At 40.1% G+C, this 19952-nt stretch overlaps 1 protein-coding gene and 1 pseudogene across 4 annotated transcripts in view; both read right to left on the reverse strand.

Moving 5' to 3' along the window:
• Positions 1-1921, reverse strand: part of EXO1 (exonuclease 1) — a 42063-nt gene extending 40142 nt beyond the window's left edge. For 3 of the 4 annotated variants that reach the window (XM_065541726.2, XM_005539665.5, XM_005539664.5), the window contains exons 1-2: positions 1772-1921; positions 1099-1394 (exon numbers count right to left, since the gene is read on the reverse strand). The gene's annotated coding sequence lies outside the window, so the exon portion shown is untranslated. Of the gene's footprint in view, positions 1-1098; positions 1395-1771 lie in introns of those variants that run through there. The other variant, XM_074036764.1, reaches the window with a different exon arrangement.
• Positions 1922-18496: 16575 nt separating this feature from the next.
• LOC107127272 (large ribosomal subunit protein eL6 pseudogene) lies at positions 18497-19417 on the reverse strand (annotated as a pseudogene).
• Between the last annotated feature and the right edge of the window lie 535 nt (positions 19418-19952).

The raw sequence follows: 19952 nt of genomic DNA on the forward strand, positions 1-19952 counted from the left end.
ACACGCTTCAAGGAGCCAGGCACAAAAAAAAACCATGCGTGGGATGGCATCACATTGCCTCTACAAAGGGTATTAATTATAAGGGTCAACATGCAAATTCAAATAGGAGCAGAAACTCAAAATAGTTTGTAGGAACGTAAGCATTTCAATGAAAAAACAAAGGAAAAATTCAAAAAGGATTACAGAAATGATCCTGTACTTGTTTAGGACTGAAATTCACTGCTAGTAGAATGCATTATTCTAAGCACGAACATTCTGGTAATAAACAGTGGTGGTGTCTAGGGGCAACTCCATCAGTCTCTCTGAAAGCTACCCCCAAAGAATTGTGAAACTGCGTCTGCTATGCAAATACAGCTTCAAGACAAATGCTTTAACTTTCCACCCCCTTCCATTCCAGGCCCCTAAGCCCTTTCTATACAGAGATTCTGGAACTGTCACAGCCCTTTCTGAAGAAAGGACCTCCCCTCCACAACTCTACAATAAAAAGTTAGTAACGGGCACTGAGCAGTTGCTTAGCATTTCGTAATACAAATCTCTCCTACCAAACGTTAAGTTTGGAAGGAAGGGAAGAAAGAAAGTTACAGGATCAGGAGTCAGCTTTACCCTGTTGACACCTTATCAGAGCTCTAAAGGTTCTAGTCCAGTTCTCAAATTTCAGAGGTTCTTAGACTCTCAACTCCACTCTGTGACTGGGATTCACTAGTTCTGCTATGAATGAATTTTTTCTTTTTCTTTTTTTTGAGACGGAGTCTCGCTCTGTCGCCCAGGCTGGAGTGCAGTGGCTGGATCTCGGCTCACTGCAAGCTCCTCATCCCGGGTTCACGCCATTCTCCTGCCTCAGCCTCCCGATAAACGGGGACTACAGGCGCCCGCTACCACGCCCGGCTAATTTTTATATTTTTAGCAGAGACGGGGTTTCACCGTGTTAGTCAGGATGATCTCGATCTCCTGACCTCGTGATCCGCCCGCCTCGGCCTCCCAAAGTGCTGGGATTACAGGCTTGAGCCACCGCGCCCAGCCTGTGAATAAATTTTAAACAAAGCAGCTAATCTGGATGCAGGTGGTCCTCAAGCCACAGTTTCAGAAAAAGTCTCTTACCTCTCAGATGCTATCTAAAGAGAGTTTTCTCTCACTCCGAGGAAAACGGATATAATAGTTCATGAAATTTACATAACTTTCTTCGGGGCCAGGCAAATATCCTCGAATAAGTATTTCTTCTTTAGCGTAGTAAGAATGGCTGCGTGCAACAGTAAGAATGACGGAGTACATATCTCAAAGAGATCGCATGTGGCACTCGCGGTAATAACAGCCCCATCTTCACTTTATCCCTCGGTCTCGCGGAGATGTGCAGGCGTGGCCCCCAAGCCCATTCCAGACGACACGTTTCCTTAGGTCTGCACAACATTATGGGAAAATGTACTTGTCAACATTTAAAGGTGCAGAGACTGCATGTAAAACCCGGACTGCCAGCTTCTGCGGGAAAATGAGAGAAGTCTGGCAACCCCGGCGCCTGCTCCAGCCCGGAATCATCTGCTCTCTCTCTCCCTCCATTCACTGAGTTGCAGACCTCTCGTGGCCAGACGTCCCCTCGGAACAAAACACACACTCCGCTCAGGCTAAGGGCTCTGCTGTCGGGATGGGAAGATCACACCAGACTCTCTCCTTCCCCTCCTGGAAGACCCCGAATCCCGAGAGGAGGGTCGGAGGTGACGCGCAGGTCGACCCCCAAGGGAACCCACCCATTAGCCTCCGCACAGCCCGCTCCTCTCACCTTCCAAGAAGGGACTCTCCTCCTCCCCTTGAACGGAGCCGATTGGGGTTGGAGAAACCCGCCCCGACGCCCCTAACTCACTGTAGCCAGAGCACTCACGGCCAGCGACACAGAACACGGGGAACTTGGCTACACCGCGCGCGAAAGGCTGACCTTTCAATTTGCGCGGGTTCCTTGCGGCCCCGCCCAGCGGATGTGACGTCAACGCGTACCCCGCAACCCGGCTCCGCCTCCTGCGGCTTCCAACACATAGGGTCGCGTCCTGAGCCCTCCGTCTCGCTGGGCAGACAGCGGCCCACTGCCCTACGACTCCAGCCTCTGCTGCCGGCCCCAACCCCTGCGGCTTCTTGAGGGACCCAGTGGCACTGGCGCTGCTGGCCGATGGTGAGCAACGCCCCGGAAGTTGGGAGTGTTTACACCCGTCGGGGCTGCTGGGCGTTGTAGTTCTCTCCTGGGTACAGCCCCGGTTCGGGAGGCTGACGTTGATAGAGCGCCGTCGCGCGTTTGTGTTGAGATTTTTCAAACCTGGAAAAGTTGCTCAGTCCCCCCTTGGCGTCATGAGTCCCATCCTAATTCCTTCATTCTCTTTAAAACGCCCGGTCGCCTCTGTACAAATCGCAATTGATTTCAGTTCACGCTGGGCTCTTTTCCCCATTGCAGTAGTAGTAGTGATTAAAATCTGTCCCTACCATTTTACCTAGAACACAGCCTCGTTTATTTTTGACATAAGTCGGGGGAAAATTAACTATATAACAAGACCTTGAAAATGGGCCTTAGAGACAAAGACTTTAAAGGCATTTTTGGACTTTCATGGTCACTTGTGGCTAGGTTTCCAGTCCTCATAATACCCCAGACCTCGTCGCTGCCCTCTTAGGAATATTGTGATTTAAAAAATTGGAAGAAACCTGAGGCCAGACCACAAAGTAATGTTCCGGGCTCAGAGATCAATAGGAGTGATAATTCAGACTCAATTCAAGGAATTGAAGGGGAAGAAGTGAGCACATTGTTAAAAAATGCTCCCCATTTGATTACCTTCTTTACATCTTTCTCCCTTCTTTTAAAGTCTTTTCATGATCAATGTAACATCTATCATGCCAATTTTTAAGGCATCTATGATGCCTTAAATTTATTACTAAAATTGTTGAAAAGGTGCCACGTTTGGGAAATGTGTTTGGAAGAGTAGTGTTGCTTCCTCCCTGGTTCTGGTCTTTAGAGCTGGGACTAGGAGAGATGAGAAAAGTTATCTTCCCTCCCTCTTCCAAAGGCTGTGGTAGACTCACCCTAAACTAGCTTGGAGTGGACTCTTGGGGAAAGTGGGGGACAGTTTCAAACTGCAGTAGATTAAAGAGGAACTTCAATGTGGGCAGCGTGTGTTTGTAGAAAAGCCTTCTTATTTATAATCATTGGACTAACCAGCTGTAGTAACTGCTTCAGTATCTAGAATCCAGCCATGAATATGTCACACATGGGGGTCTTAGGAAGGAACCCCAGAATCAAAAAGGTGTCCATTCCAGTGTCACTGAATCTGTCATAAAACTAACATGAGAGTTTGCTGCACTGTGAACGGCTCTTGTATTTACTATGAATTTGACTCCCAAGGTTTCAAACTGGATTCTTGGCTGCAGTGTTCAAAGACTAAAATTGAAAAAGAAACACTAGTTACAATACGTTTCACTAACAGAATATTTTTACTCTTTGGGAGGACAAAACCATTTGCATCAATGTGTGCAGTAATTTACTACTGCCTTAAGGGTGCCTGTCAGTTCCAGGTGGCATGGGGGACATAAAGAGATGACTTGTGTCTCCAAGGAACTGAAGGTCTAGTTCTGTAGACAAAACACATGTTTATCAGACAGTTAAGTCACAAGTCGTGATGGCATGTTATTAAATGCTGAAATAAATGGTGTTTCCCATACGTTTCCAGCTTAAGACTCAGTTCCAATGTTACCAGTTTCCAAATGTCTTCCCTAAGGTGGATATTTGTTTGATATGCACACGCAGTCTGTGATGGCTCTTTTGCCCTGACGCTTCTCATACTCTCACTGTGTTTGAATTGCCTTTGCCCTTCAATAGCCCGAAAACCTTTTGAGGTAGGGTTGCCAGATTTAGCAAATAATAATGTAGGACACCCAGAAATTTGAATTTCAGATGAACAGCAGATAAATATTTAATATATCTAATGCAATATTTGAGACATATACTACAAGAAGTCCCCGTTTATCTGAAACTTAAATTTTTCTGGGCATTCTGTTATTTTATCTGGCAACCTTACTTCGAGGGCAGGGATTATGTCTATGAATTTTCACATCCCAGTAGCATTAGTGTTGATTTTAAACATTTCAAATGTATGGAGTAATACATGAGTGTCCTAGGTATGGCGCTATTATTATGGGTTTTCTGGGCTGCTCTTACTTTTTTTTTTTTTTTTTTTAAATGTCAATTAGTATTTCTTTGATTGTGAGTTATTCTGTTATTTATGGACCTCATATATATTTTTTCTTTTTATTATTATACTTTAAGTTCTAGGGTACATGTGCACAACGTACAGGTTTGTTACATATGTATAAATGTGCCATGTTGGTGTGCTGCACCCATTAACTCGTCATTTACATTAGGTATATCTCCTAATGCTATCCCTCCCACCTCCCCCTCCCCACAATAGGCCCCGGTGTGTGATGTTCCCTGCCCTGTGTCCAAGTGATCTCATTGTTCAATTCCCACCTGTGAGTGAGAACATGTGGTGTTTGGTTTTCTGTTCTTGCAGTAGTTTGCTGAGAATGATGGTTTCCAGCTGCATCCATGTCCCTACAAAGGACATGAGCTCATCCTTTTTTTATGGCTGCATAGTATTCCGTGGTGTATATGTGCCACATTTTCTTAATTCAGTCTGTCATTGATGGACATTTGGGTTGATTCCAAGTCTTTGCTATTGTGAAGAGTGCCTCAGTAAACATACGTGTGCATGTGTCTTTATCGCAGCATGATTTATAATCCTTTGGGTATATACCCAGTAATGGGATGGCTGGGTCAAATGGTATTTCTAGTTCTAGATCCTTGAGGAATCACCACACTGTCTTCCACAATGGTCGAACTAGTTTACAGTCCCACCAACAGTGTAAAAGTGTTCCTATTTCTCCACATCCTCTCCAGCACCTGTTGTTTCCTGACTTTTTAATGATTGCCATTCTAACTGGTGTGAAATGGTATCTCATTGTGGTTTTGATTTGCATTTCTCTGATGGCGAGTGATGATGAGCATTTTTTCATGTGTCTGTTGGCTGTATGAATGTCTTCTTTTGAGAAGTGTCTGTTCATATCCTTTGCCCACTTTTTGATGGGGTTGTTTGTTTTTTTCTTGTAAATTTGTTTGAGTTCTTTGTAGGTTCTGGATATTAGCCCTTTGTCAGATGAGTAGATTGCAAAAATTTTTCCCATTCTGTAGGTTGCCTGTTCACTCCGATGGTAGTTTCTTTTGCTGTGCAGAAGCTCTTTAGTTTAATTAAATCCCATTTGTCAATTTTGCTGCTCTTTTCTTTATTTTTTTAATTTTTTTTTTTAGACAGAGTTTTGCTCTTGTTGCCCAGGCTGGAGTATGATGGTGTGATCTCAGCTCACTGCAACCTCCGCCTCCTGGGTTCAAGTGATTCTCCTGCCTCAGTCTCCCGAGTAGCTGGGATTACAGGCATGTGCCACTATGCCCGGCTAATTTTGTATTTTAAGTAGAGACGGGGTTTCTCCATGTTGGTCAGGCTGGTCTCGAACTCCTGACCTCAGGTGATCTGCCCACCTCGGCCTCCCGGAGTGCTGGGATTACAGGTGTGAGCCAGCATGCCCCGCCAGCTCTTATGTTTAAATACTGTATCTTGTTGGAATATCAGGTTGCCTGATTTTTAATTTGGAAAATATCGTCTCCATTGTTATAGGTCAGTGTTTTCTAAAGTATGGAACATAGACAATGAGTTGGGGCCTAGTGACAGTTGCAGGTGCCCTCTCATGGCCTCCTGCCTTTGCCTGATTTCAGGCAGGGTTGCTAGAACCACAGCTGAGCAGCACCTTCCCCACCACAGACAGACAGACAGACAGACAGACAGACAGACAGACACACACACACACACACACACACACACACACACGCATACACCAGTTATTTCTAAAACCGGACATAGGAGTGGGGGTTCTTTTTAGTCAGCAGCATGAGGAGGCTTTTTCTAAAGCTCAACTTCCCTCCAAATCAGGGACATGGGAACAGGGGACAACCTCAAGTGCTGGGCAAGTCAGCATCCTCTTGTCACCTCACGTGTGACTAGGTTTTTCTTTTGCTCCTCTGTTGAAATGAATATGGATAGGTGTTCAAAACAGTATGTATGCAGTGCAAAGGTTAAGATGATGAAGGGACTGTGCACAGTGTTGGTGACTATTACATAAACATAGAACAGAATATCCTTTTTTTTTTGACTGATCATCAACAGCTCTGTTTTTCTGTTTAAGTAACTTATTTTTAGGCACTCATTTTTGTAGCTCAGTTTGATTGATTTTGATTTGCATTAAATTATGTTTATTTTTTTAATTATTTCAATCGAATGACTCTTGTGTGCATAGTATTTTTACAGTTATTTCTATTATGGCAGGTGACACAATGTTAACATGAAATTTGCTTTTTAAGTAAATTTAAGTTGAAAAACTTTAAGTAAACAATGGAACAGGTGTTTTGCAACAGTGGTAAATATGAGTAAGTGAACCTTCCGAAACAGTCATTTCTCCCATCTTTAAAATAGTCCTTCAGCTTTCACCTCATTTGTCTGCTCCCATTACAGTAAAACTTTTTGAAAAAAATGCCTGTACTTGCTATCTCAAATTCCTCCATTTACTATTATAAATAGTAATATTATATTACTATTACATTATATTATATATGTAAAACAGACATATGGAAGGCATAACTCCTAAGCAAATTATCACAAAATGAACATATATTACCTCCACTCGGTCCCTCCCAGAAGACACTTTGTAGCTCATTTCTAATCACATATCTCTGTCCTAACTACTAATCTGCCTTATTACTGCAAGTGTTGCCTTGTTTGTGAAATTTATGTAAAAGAAATGATGCAGTTTTTATCCTTCAGCATTTGGCCTCTTTTACTCAACATCATGTTTGTGAGATTCATCTGTATTATCGAGAGCACCTATAGTTTGTTTTTTGTTTGCATTTCAATGTGGAATTCCATTATATAAGTACATTATAATTTATTCATTCTACTATTGATAGATATTGGAGTGGTTTCAAGATTCTATTACTACTGCTTCTATGAACATTCTTGTAACTTCATGTGCATGTGACTTCCACTCCCACTCTTCTTGCTCTTGCCCACTCTAGCCATCCAGCCTGTGTGCCATTCCTTGAATATGCCAGGTACAGTCCCACCTCTAGGGCTTTGCATACACTGTTCCTTCTTCCTAGAATGCTCTTCCAACAGATAGCCCCATAGCTTGGTCCTTTACTTCTCTCAGTCATACAGATAGGTTTCTTCTCAGTGAGATAATCTCCAATTATGCTATTTAGAATTGCAATTCCTATCTCTACTTTAGGATACCTAATTTTCCTTTCCCTAATTTATTTTTCTCCATGATACATACCATAATTGGACAAATTACATATTCTAGTTATCTGTTTATCGAGCACCTCTCACCTCACTATAATGAAAGCTCTATAAGGGCAGGAATTTTTGCCTATCTTCTATAACATTGTCTGGCACATAGTAAACTCCAGTAAACTCTGGTTGAATCGACAAATGAATATTGAAATTTGCTAACAGCCTGGATCTAAAATAGACACTGATGTTTTTAGAACTTAGACGTTTGGGCAATATAGCTATTTTCAAAGCTGTTTTACAGTGAAATTAAATAACTCCAAAGTTATCAGGATGAGTATTATTGGAATAATCTAGGATGGAGAATGCGGAAAGAATAAATGATGAGTATTATTGGAGTAATCTAGAATGGAGAATGCGGAAAGAATAAATGCCGTCCTCATTCCCTACTGCAGAGGGAAAATGATTTTAAATAGCCTCTGTTTTTGTCCTTCACCACAAAAAACTACGAAAAGCGTTTACGCAGAATGACACTTCTAAAAAATATTATCTCTGGCTCCAAAAATATACATTTTAGGGAAACTGGCATAGGTCTTTGGCAAAGCTCTCTTGGAGGTGATTGATATATTAGCATTGACATTATGTATCTGTCTAAATAATAAGTGTTACTATTAGAGTCTTGAATTATAATATTTAGGGAACAATTAGTATTTTTCAGGTTAGTTGTGTATGTTTACATCCTTAATTTATTTACCACTCATAACAATACTATGAGGATGGCACGTTTGTTATCCCCATTTTACAAGTGAGACAACTGAAGTACAAAGGGATCTGAACCCTATGTAGTTTGGCTGTAGAATCTGTGCTTTTAACTTACTTTTGGATGGTTAGCATATGCATTTATCTGTGGAGAGATAGATATTATGTTAACATTTTCAAAGTTACCAGTTGACTAAATTCCCTTTGGATGATTTGGGAAAAAGAGAGAAAAGGAACAACTTTTTTTAGAATCTACTGTGTTTTGCATGTGCTACCTCATGTAATCCTCATAATAGCTCTGGAAGATAACTATTGCTGCCCTCATTTACAGAAAAAAAAACGGAAGCAGAGAGAAGCAGGTAATAGTGTCATAGGCCTAAAGCTTTTATGTGGTGTGATTCAAATGTGATTCAGGCTGGTGTCTGTCTGACTCCAAATGGCTGTATTCCTCACTATGACACATAGTGGGAAGAATGTACCCGGTGAATAGCGAAGAACCAGAGAGGAGGAGGAATACATAGTTCCAGCTGGTAGCAGGCTGTCATGGAGTTGTGGAATCAAAAAGACAATAGGCACAATCCTAACTGAGAATGTTTGGATCCAACGATACATTTTTCTGACCTTGGCCTTCAAAGCTACTCCCAGGTGAGCTCAAGGTGAATGAGCGGGAGAGGGCCTCTGCAATCACGGCCAGGCTAATTCTTCATTCTTGTATGAGATCTTCAATAAATCATACATCCTGGGCCCAGTGGTTCAGACTGAGGAAGCTCCTCTTCTTACTGTTGGAGCCGCACTTGCCTCTCACGATTTTCAGTGTTACCATGACTTTCTCATGGCCCAAGTGAATTCGTTTATCTTCATGCTTCAACTTTTTGCTTTTGTTTTTTTAAAAAATTAAAAAGACAAAACGTTCAGAGAATGCTATCCACTTTCTTGGTGAACTTGGGACTTAGTCATAGGTGTGAAATGGATATTGCTCTCTTGACTTTAATGACAAAGTGTGACTTGCAATGGGATATCAGAATAATAGTTCCAAAGTGGTAAGCTGCTGAAGGACACCCACTCACTAGGTAGCAAAAAGGGACATTTCTATTGAAAACTCAGTGAAATATAATCTGGAACAATGAAACAGACATCAATACATCAACACAGTGAGAAAAACAACCAGCAACAGAATGCTTAGTGAGGAGAAATACAAGACGGAGAGGCTCAGCTAAACAAAGGCGTCACATTGATTATAAAGCTAAGAGTGGTCCTTGTGTGGTAAGTGCCAGATTCTGCATGAAGCAGCTGGTCTCAGAATCAAAGAGTAATGAATTTCTGTCCACTTATTGGTCTTTCAGCCTCCGGGGGACTTACTCAGCCAGCAGTTCTATTTTCAGAAGCAGAGGAAAAACACATGCTTTAATTCCATAATTTAAAATCTAATAAGTATTTTTAACAAACATCTGTGGCCAGTTTTTCCATTGTTCTTTTGTATCTCTATATATACATCTATCAGTATATCTCCATAGATAGCTTATATACCAGCTCAGTTAAGAGCTTAATCTCTAGCCTACCTTGCTTGAATTCAAATCTGGGCTGTGTAATGTATTAGCTGTTAATTTGCTGACGTTAGAAAAAGTTCCCCATCTCTTCATTTGATTGGGGTGACCTCGGAGCATAATGCAACCTCTGAAACAACTTAAACCAAGACTGCACTAATCTAAGTGAGCCATTGCACATTGACCCAATAATTTGATCAACCGAATAAAATGAAAATAAATAAGTTATTTTCCATTTTCCTTCTTTGAAAACTGGGAGAAACAATAGACCTAATTGAACTGCTTCATAAGATCGTGAAGATTAAATGAGATAATCTATTTAAATTGTATAGAGTCTAGTGTCTGGGTTGTGACACTCAATAGTGAAGTGAGAAAAAAACTCCAAAACATAGTCATGGACAGCAATGTATAGTTTGTCAAGAGCTTTCACATGCATTTCCATTTGGTCGTCAGAAGACGAGGCCTGGATCATTCAGTGGCTCACCTAATATCACAGAACAAGTGGTAGAGTCAGAACCTTTTATCTAAAGGAGATATTTTCATCCTTAGATTAATGTCCTTTTCACAATCTCATACTACTTTCCTTTAAAATGAAATTGCTGTTCTTTTTTGTAATTGATTTGGCCAACTTCATTTGTAATGGAAGAATCAAAATTAGAACCCGGGTCTGGTCCTGCAGTGTCTCGTCCTGAACCTCTGGTCTCCCTCAGGAATGACTCAGAAGGAACGGAACTGATTAAATTAAAATTTTGCTCATGCATGTTATCATTCATTTCTGAAAACTTGCTGGGATTTTAAAGAACTTTTAGTTACCTAAGGGAAGGAAATTAAATTTTACTGGGCAGAAGTCTTGGTGGCCAATGACAGAAACCCACCTCAACTTGGTTTTTGTATAAAGGGAATGCATTCCCTCTGTTATAGGCTATATAACAAACCCAGTACCTCAGAATGTGACCTTATTTGGAGATAGGGTCTTTGCAGAGGTAATCAAGTTAAAATAAGGTCATTATTGGAGGGTTGGGGGTGAGGAGCTAATCCAATCTGACTGATGTTTCTATGAGAAGGAAAAATTTGGGTAAAGATACACATGGAGGGAAGCTGTGAGATAACACAGGGAGAAGACAACCATTTACAAGCCGGGGAGAGAAGCCTTGAACAGATCCTTTCCTCACAGCCCTCAGGAGAAGCAAACCCTGCACCTTGATCTGGAACTTCTAGCCTCCAGAACTATGAAGCAATACATTCTGATTGTTTACGCCAATCAATTTGTGGTTGTTAGCAGCCCTAACAAACAAATACACTCTCTTGTTCCTGAAAAGTTCAGGACTAACTCAAGAATTTAGGCTCGGATGGACTTGAGGGATCAAACGATATTATCAGGACTGGCGACTCTTCATGTCTTTTTCTTCTGTGCTGGTTTAGCCATATCTCATCAATTTAAAAGTGCATGTTTTCCTTTTCTTTTTCACATGTCTGAAATCAAAATGCAATGTACAATTTCTTCTTACATTTCTTTATTGTTAGTAGTGTAGAAAATAATGGTTTATCTTGTAATTAACGGCATCTTAGGAAACCTTAGAGTGCTCTCAGGCAGGCTATTTATGGGGGCAAATTAGCAGCTCAAAGCTTAATATCTAAGTTACTCAGTGACTCCAGAGAACCTTTTCCCAATTGTTTCAGCAGAAGGCCCTGAGCAAATGTTCACTGGCCGTAAGTGACCTGGCTTTGCACACACTCAACCCTGGAAAGCAGGTTTGGGGGAGGGGCAGGTAGACGTCAGCACACTGAAACCACATGGCCTAAGAATGGTCAAAAGGGGATTTCCCAAAAGAAAACAAAGTGCTTTTACCAGGAGAGGAAGGGCTGAATGCCCAGAAGACCTGTGTCACCACAAGTACCTGCCTGTGCCAAGGGCTGCCACAGGACTCTTGCTTGATTCTCATGACAACTCTGTGAAGCAGGAGGTATTGTCAGATCCACTTCATTCATCAGGAAACTGAGGCTCGAAGAGCCACAGACCTATAGGCAGAGCTGAATATTGCCAAATGGTTACAGAGTGCTTGCAATGTGCAAGACGCCCCCTGAGGTCTACAAATACAAGGATGATACTGTCCTTGTGCCTGAGGAGCTCAGCCTAGAGGGGAGATAGACCCAAAGCACCAAACAGCTTACTGTGAAATAAAAGGGTACCACAACAGAAATGGGAACGTAGTACTGTGAAAACGATTAAGTCTGCTTCGGCAGGAAGGGAGACCCAGTATGGAAGCAGGCGTTGGAAAAGGTTTTCTTCACACCCTAAAAACACCTTTCTTACACTTGTGGCAAATTCCAACAGCAGAGCACTGGGAAACAGTGATCTTGTTAAACCTTGCAAAGGGCCCGGTACATGGATAGTGTTTGTTAGACAGCTACAGAGTGAGTGATTACAAGGATTAAGTAGGTCTTACTCAATGAAACTAAAAGTCACTGGACGTGATCTTGCTTTACAGGTCCTGGGCCTCCAGCTTTGTGGACAGTCAGGATATCTAAGGGTGCCATTTTGCTCCAGATTTGCAAACAGAGGGACTCATAGCTCTCAAATTCCCGCTGTCTTTTCCTCTGAACTTTGAGCAACATTCTTCTGCTTGTTTGAGCTGTTTCATTATGAATCATCTCCCTATATTAATAAACATTTGTTTTCTAAACATTGGTTTCATGTAACTTTAAAAAAATCTTACCAGGTTGTGATAGAGCTCACTTTTACTCTGCTTTGTTTTCATAAACTAAAAAAAATGTAATTTTATAAAATATGTAAGTTTTCATAAATCTTTGTGTCTCAGTCTATAAGAAAGTGATATGTATTTTTAATTTCTATTCTGTTGATTTTTTTTTCTTTTTTAAAATGAAACTAGAAGCAAATCTCATTTATTCTACTAATTTTTTATGATCAAGTTTTATCACAAGGCAAGGACGGGTAGCTGACTTATTCTCACACTGATGCCCTCTGGTCTTCCTTGCTGTGTTCCCTCCCCTAGTTTCTGGAATCTCCCTTTTCCATCTAAGATATGCTCAGTGTGTGTATATATATATATATGTGTGTGTGTGTGTGTGTGTGTGTGTGTATATATATAGAGAGAGAGAGAGAGAAAGAGAGAGAGAGAAAGAGAGAGAGAGAGAGAGAGAGAGAGAGAGTCAAAAATTTAAAAGGATGGGGTACTGGCTGTGTTGACCAGGTTAGTACCGAACTCCTGGCCTCAAGTGATCCTCCCATCTCGGCCTCCCAAAGTGCTGGGATTACAGACCTGAGCCACCACGCCTGGCCTCCACTACTGTTTTATGAGTACCTTTATGATGTCCAGTATCCTTGTTGGTAGGACCTTTGTCCACTACGGCTGATAAACCCAATTACTCTTCCAAAATGAAAATTTGAGCTCATTGAGAGTTGTTTAGGAATTGTATTCCTTTTCTACACATACCACCTATAGCTGGTCTCTCTAGGCTGAGATATTTCTGCTCACTGGAGACCAGGTCATCAGTTACAGAGGCTTGGGTCAAGAAATGTCTTAGTCACAGTGAACCCACTACATTCCACTGTGTATCTGTCTCCCTTAGGCATGAACTTAGATTTTTCATATCAAAATTCCTGTAAGGCAGTGTGAAATTCTGTAAATTCTTTTTGGCAAAAGCATTTCTGGGCTTGCGTAGCTCAGATATAAGTCCCTTAATCTCATTGCCATTTTATCTTTATAAGCCGATCTTCAATAACTCTGCAACTATTATAATGACTTTTCAAACCTTCAGGTAACCTTCAGGTGTCTGTAACTCATACTGGTGAAATGCCACTATACAGCTTCCTAGAAATGATCAGAACTACCTAGAAATCTTGTTTGGGGTAGAAATTGTAGTTATATATAAAGCACCTTTATTCTTGAAAAGGGCACTGGCTCTATTCATCAAAAAATCCTCAGTTTAGGTGACCTTTTGAGAGTGAATGTGAGCAGAACGCAGACCATCTGCGGCTTAGGTTTTGCTGGCACGTTGCAGCCCCATTGAAAGATCTGGCTGTTGCAGTGGGAGTCCTCATGGACCACGGGTCCTGCCCACCTTTCTTTTGTCCTGTGTATTTTGTAAAGGGCTGGCTCCTACTGATGCTAGGACTTACTTTGTCACCCTTAGGTAGTATCTGTGCTTAGACTAAATGTCACATCCTTCTTTCTCGAATTACCCACTTATTGCAAGTTAAGATACCTCCATGCCTCCTAAATCAATGTGTATCTTCTAATTATAATAGAAACACATATTTTTTGGTAGTGACCACAGGAAAATACAGAAATATATCGAGAAGAAAACAAAAATCTCCAGTAATACTACTGTTATATCCAGAAATAACTACCATTAACATCTTCTGTGTTTCCTGGCACTGTTGCTTTTAATGCCTGTGTGTGTATGCATATTTAAAAAATAAACTTGGCTTTATAATAGATATAAATAAAATGTTGCGTGTTTTCTCATATGTCAGTACTTCATGAGTGTTTTCCTGTGCAGTACATTTTCTTTGAACATGTCCTATTATATATTCCTTCATTATGAATGAATCATAATGATTTAACTCTGCACCTATCATTGGGTGTTTGGCTTGTATTTATCTTTTATTGTTAGTGGTGGGCATATTTATATCTTTATTTTCTTATCCAATAATCTACTTAGGATTAATTCCTTGAAGAGGAATTGCAGAGTTAAAAGCTTTGTTTTTATCTTAATGTTCTTGATATATACTGACAGATTGCCCTCCAGGAAGGGATTGTCAATTTAAATACCAGCTCTTACGCCTGCTTCTTTGAAAATTCTCCCCAAAATGAACGATATTTTTACTAATTTTATTTCTCTATATGATGGGTGAAAATGTTATTCACTCTTCTTTTCCGTTTTATTTCTTTGGATAATAAGAAATTAAACATTGACTTTCATGTGTTTTTTTCTTATTTACATATATTTTGTATGTTAATTCTTTCTATTCTGTTCATTTTTTTTCTACTAGATTCTTAAGGCTTTTCCTTCTTTTCATTTTTGTTAGACCTCAGCTACAGAGGATTGAGTTAAATGATACTCCTCTTTTCATGGAAATTATTAGCATCATTCCCTTTTATCCTGATTCCTGATTCCCATTTTCCTCTCCCTCTGCCCCACAGACACACATATGCAAGCTTCCTAGTGTGTTCAATGAATACTCTTTCAGTTATATGAATTCTTATTAAATGTGTGTTATTGTAAACATGCGTTTTCAATTTATATAAATCAAATGGTACTGTGTATTACATTTAATTCTACTTCTTATTTTCATTTAGTGCTCAATAGCCACATGTGGTTAGTGGCGACTATATTGGACTGTGTAGATTTGGAACATTTTCTTTATTGTAGAAAGCTCCATTGGAGAAAACTATTCTAGATATGAGATGCAGATCAATTGTAGACCTTGAGATGTCTTCTCCTGTTCTGTCATGTGTCTGCTAAATTTGCCCATTGTTCCTCTATTGTAGAGAAGTCTCCAAGTTTGAGGTAAATACATTTATTGTTACCCTTATGATTTGTGCTTTGCAAATTTTGTTTAAGAAGTCTTTTCCAACCCTAGATCACCAGTATATTCTGTTATGTTACCTTCTATTAATTTTTATAGTTTCTAACCTTTTACATTTAGATTTTCAGTCTGTTGAAGTTCACCTTTGTTATTTGGTGTTAGGTAGAAATCTAGTTTTATTTTTTCCATACATGAATAAGTTTCACCAGCATTGTCTGTTTTAAAATCTATGTCTTTTCTCCATTGATTAGTGGTGCTATTTTTATTACATATAAGTTCCCATGAGTGTATGGATCTGTTTCTGAACTCTGTCTTCTGTTTCATTGGTCTAGTTATTTGTTCTTCAAAATTCATACTTTTTATTATTGACATTGTTCTATGTCTTAGTATCTGACAGGACACATCCTGTTTTTATACTCTTCTTTTTAAAGGGTTGACCTATTTGTGGACATTTATTCTTCCAGGTAAATTTTAGAATACATTTATTTTAGTTTATCTAAAAGAAAACTGGAAGTTTGAATGAGATTGAATTCTATTTAGGCGAATTAAGTCTAACTCGAAAAACTTTGACATCTTGGATAATTAAATCAGCCTGTTTTAAACCATATATTTATATACTCATCTGTGTCCTTTATTGGCATTTAGAAGCTTCCCCCACCCCAGAGATGTTGTATATTCTGGTTCGGTTAGTCCCCATATATTTTATTGTTTTATTTCTGTAGATTGTATCTCCTTTTAAAGTTTTCTAGTTGATTATTGCTGCTACAGAGAAATGCTATGACTTTTGTAAGTTGGTCTTATAAGTGGAAACCATGCGAAAGCTTATCCATTCTTATAGTTTGTTGATCTGTAAAAACTCTTAATATATTAAAAGTATTTTGCTATCTGTAGGTCATATTTATTAGAAGTATTTTCCAGTTTGTTATTTGACTTAGAATTTTATGATGTATTTTTACACTTCTAAGTTTTAAATTTATCAGGTAGCAAATTCTGTTAATGCTATTTTGTCATTGTATCTATGAATTTATGCTATTTGGCAAAAGGAAGTATATTTTCCTTTTTTTTTTTCTTCAGTAGTAGCAACCTGTTTTATTGTTTCCCCCAAATACAGAGTTCTTCACGGAATGCTCAAGTAGACAGAAAGTGTGTGTTGCACTTTTGATCCACTAGAGGCCAACACTTGCTTGAAAGAAACTGGCATGCCTTCCTAAATCTCATATTTTTTTGCTCTCTGAATGGGAAGAAAGTGGCTGAAATAAAGCCTTACAGAAAATAACTAATTTCTATTTAAATTAGATGTCTAGAAATGATATAGAAAGAAGAATCTGCACAAAAAGGAAAGGCTATTTTCAAAGGCAACAAGTTATATAAAGAGGATTCAAAGCTCTTTTTAGTGGGAAAAAAAATGAAAGCAGAAAATCCAAATAAAACAGTTTCAAATGTTTTAAAAATTTAACTTAGAAGAAAGAGAAAACTAAAATAGAAATAAAAAAGGTCCAGCTTCTACTCAAAATACACATTTAGTGTCATTAAATAAGAAGTAGGTGACAAGAAGCTGGGCGCAGTGGCTCATGCCTGTAATCCCAACACTTTGGGAGGCCAAGGCAGATGGATCACGAGGTCAAGAGATTGAGACCATCCTGGCCAACATGGTGAAACCCTGTCTCTACTAAAAATACAAACACTTAGCCAGGCGTGGTGGTGGGCGCCTGTAGTCCCAGCTACTTGGGAGGCTGAGGCAGGAGAATCACTTGAACCTGGGAGGCAGAGGCTGCAGTGAGCCGAGATTGCACCGCTGCACTCCAGCCTGGGTGACAGAGCGAGATTCCATTAAAAAAAAAAAAAAGTAGGTGACAAGAAACAGCAAACAATAATGGCTTTTTCTCCCTTTTCCTCTATGCTCTGAAAAACCAGGAGATAGGGCTAACCTGCCTCCCATTCTGTAGGGTTCCTGCACAGATAACTGGGTGGAAAACAATCCCCAAACTGAAAAAAATCCATTGTTTTAATTCCAATGAGGTGATCTGTAGGAAATAACCCTGTATAAGAACCAAGCTGGCTTACAAGCAGACACTGAAAAGTGATTCCTCTCTGAGGCTTATTCTTAAAATCATGTTTATCACTCAAAAGCAGACACATCTGCAGAGGGAGGGATGAAGAGAAGCAGGGAAAGAAGGAAGGAGGGAAAGAGGAAGGGCGGACCAGTACCAAGAATGGAATTCTCTTATCTATGAAAACATAAAGAACTGTGAAAAACAGTTCTTTCCATATAGACAGAGGTGCTTATAATTTAGACCTGGAAAAAAATGATCAAGCTCAAATGATAGCCCACACGCAACACACTCTAAAAAGCAAGGTACTATTATTATGATTACAAAGGTGCATCTGCCAGCAGGGATCTTGGCTTCTGGGTGCCCTTTCATAAGTAGGGCAGCTACGTCATATCAAATATGAAAGCCGATGCTATAAAAAGAAGTTATTTTTACATCAATCGAAATAAATGCATAAAAGATTTACGTTTGTATTGAAGACAAGGTACAATTTTTAAAAATCAAATGGAAACTCATCTCAGACACGCCAAGTTATATTATAAAGAACTTCCAAATGAATATGTTTTCTGCTGGCTTTTGATTTAATACCTATAAAAACTGAGTACGTACAAGAGGAAGGTCACATTTACAAGGATGGACTAAAAAATACCATATGTTATTTCACAAAGTTTAGTTATTTAACTTTTAATGAATTTATGTTCATTTATAAGAATTATGTGCACAAGATAGAAAATGCACACACAACGAAGGGGTTTCATTGGAAAGCACTCTGCTCTCCTAAACCCATTCCCATTCCCTGATCTACCAGTGTCACCATCCACAGTTAACTGTCATTGCCACTTTCTTGCCATCGGTATGTCTGATTTTTTTTTTTTTTTACAAAAATGCTAATATGCCATACAAATTGTTCCACATCTTGCCTAAAGATGCCACAACCATCACCAATAAGCACTTAACATGACATGATTTGCTCTTCAACTCAGGTCAGTTAGGTCAGAAGGAGGTATGCTTTATTCTAAGTTACAAAGTATTCCACCAGATGAAGGTACCGTAGTTGATTTGTCTAGTCTCCTACTGAAAGACGTTTAGATTATTTTCAGTCCTTGGCTATAAAAACAATAATCCAGTGATTTTCTGTGAACTTCTATTTTCTTTGTGGAAATATGATTTAGGAATGGAAACCTAGAAGAGAAATTGATGGGTCAAAGGTATGAGCGTTTGTTTGTTTGTTTTTGTTTGTTTTGTTTGTTTTTGTTTTTTTGTAGTCAGCTATTTAATTAGGTTCTTAAGGCATTTAGAACGCCAATTTGTGAGGATAAATTCCATTCGTCAGAGCAAACACAGGTCGCAGGTGGCCCTGGAGCTAAGGAATAGCTTTGATTTTTCGTAAAATGTGTGAGTCTGCAGCTTTCTGATCGATCTTGCACTGCCCTGTAATCTTCTATTTCTCTTTCTGTGTCGAAGATCTCACCTTCCTGGTCTGGGCTTCCGCAGCTGCTTCTTGAAGTAAGCATCAGTAAGATGTTCGGGGACTTTTACGTTGCTGATATCCATTTTGGTTGAGGTGGCAATGACAAATTTCTGGTGTTTTCTTCATAGAGGAACTCGATTGAGGGCCAGAGGTCCAGTCACAAGTAACAAGCCACTAGCCAGCTGCCTCAGGAAAACCACCGCCTTGCCCCAGCGGCCTCCAGTGAGGAGGGTCAGAATGGTCCTGGGGCAGTGCTGGCTCGCAGCTTTCTCACGTGCTGACTGAAGGGTTTGTTGCCGTGGCTCAGCAGCTTTCCAGGCACATCTTTAGTGGGATGATATCTAGGCATTTTGTGAAGTTTAACCACCTGGGTACCACCGTTCTTGTCACCACCAACCGGTTTTGTAACAGTTGCAAGAACCTTCTCCTCCTTTTTCTTTTCAACCTTGGATTTAGCGGCTGAGTACTTCCTCTTCTACATGGTCTTTCTGGAATACACGGCAGGTCGGGAATACCTGCCAGTTCCTCTGACAAGGACAGGATTGCACTGCAATGGGGCTTCCCCTTCTTAGGCTTTTTAGCCTTGAGGTGACCCTTTTTCACCTTGCCACCAGCATCAGCCTTCTTGGCTTCGGGTTTCTTCTCTTGGGTATCTGGCTTTCAACTTTTTCACCTGCCATCTTGCAAGATGGGAAAGAGAGTTTTTGTTTTTGTTTTTGTTTTTGTTTTCATGAAACGGAGTTTTGCTCTTGTTGCCCAGGCTGGAGTGCAGTGGCACGATATTGGCTCATTGCAACCTCTCCCTCCAAGTGATTCTCCTGCCTCAGCCTCCTGAGTAACTGGGATTACAGGTGCCCACCACCATGCCCAGCTAATTTTTGTATTTTCTGTAGAGATGGGGTTTCACCATCTTGGCCAGGCTGGTCTTGAACTCCCGACCTCAGGTGATCTGCCTGCCTTGGCCTCCCAAAGTGCTGGGATTACAGGCATGAGGCACCGCACCTGGTCTGGCATGAACATTTTAATGTGTACAGATACTGCCAAAATGGCCCTTCCCTGGGATAGGACCAGTCTGTATTCCCAAGGGGAATGCCTTTCCCACCACATTCTCCGCAAGATTGCTTTTAATCAAATATTTTGTTCTTTTCCAATCTGATGGGAGAAAAAAAAAAGAATCTTGTGGTTTTAATTTGCATTTCTCCTATTGTGGGTAAA

The sequence above is a fragment of the Macaca fascicularis genome, chromosome 1 (genome assembly GCF_037993035.2).
Source record: "Macaca fascicularis isolate 582-1 chromosome 1, T2T-MFA8v1.1".
Classification (NCBI taxonomy): domain Eukaryota; kingdom Metazoa; phylum Chordata; class Mammalia; order Primates; family Cercopithecidae; genus Macaca; species Macaca fascicularis.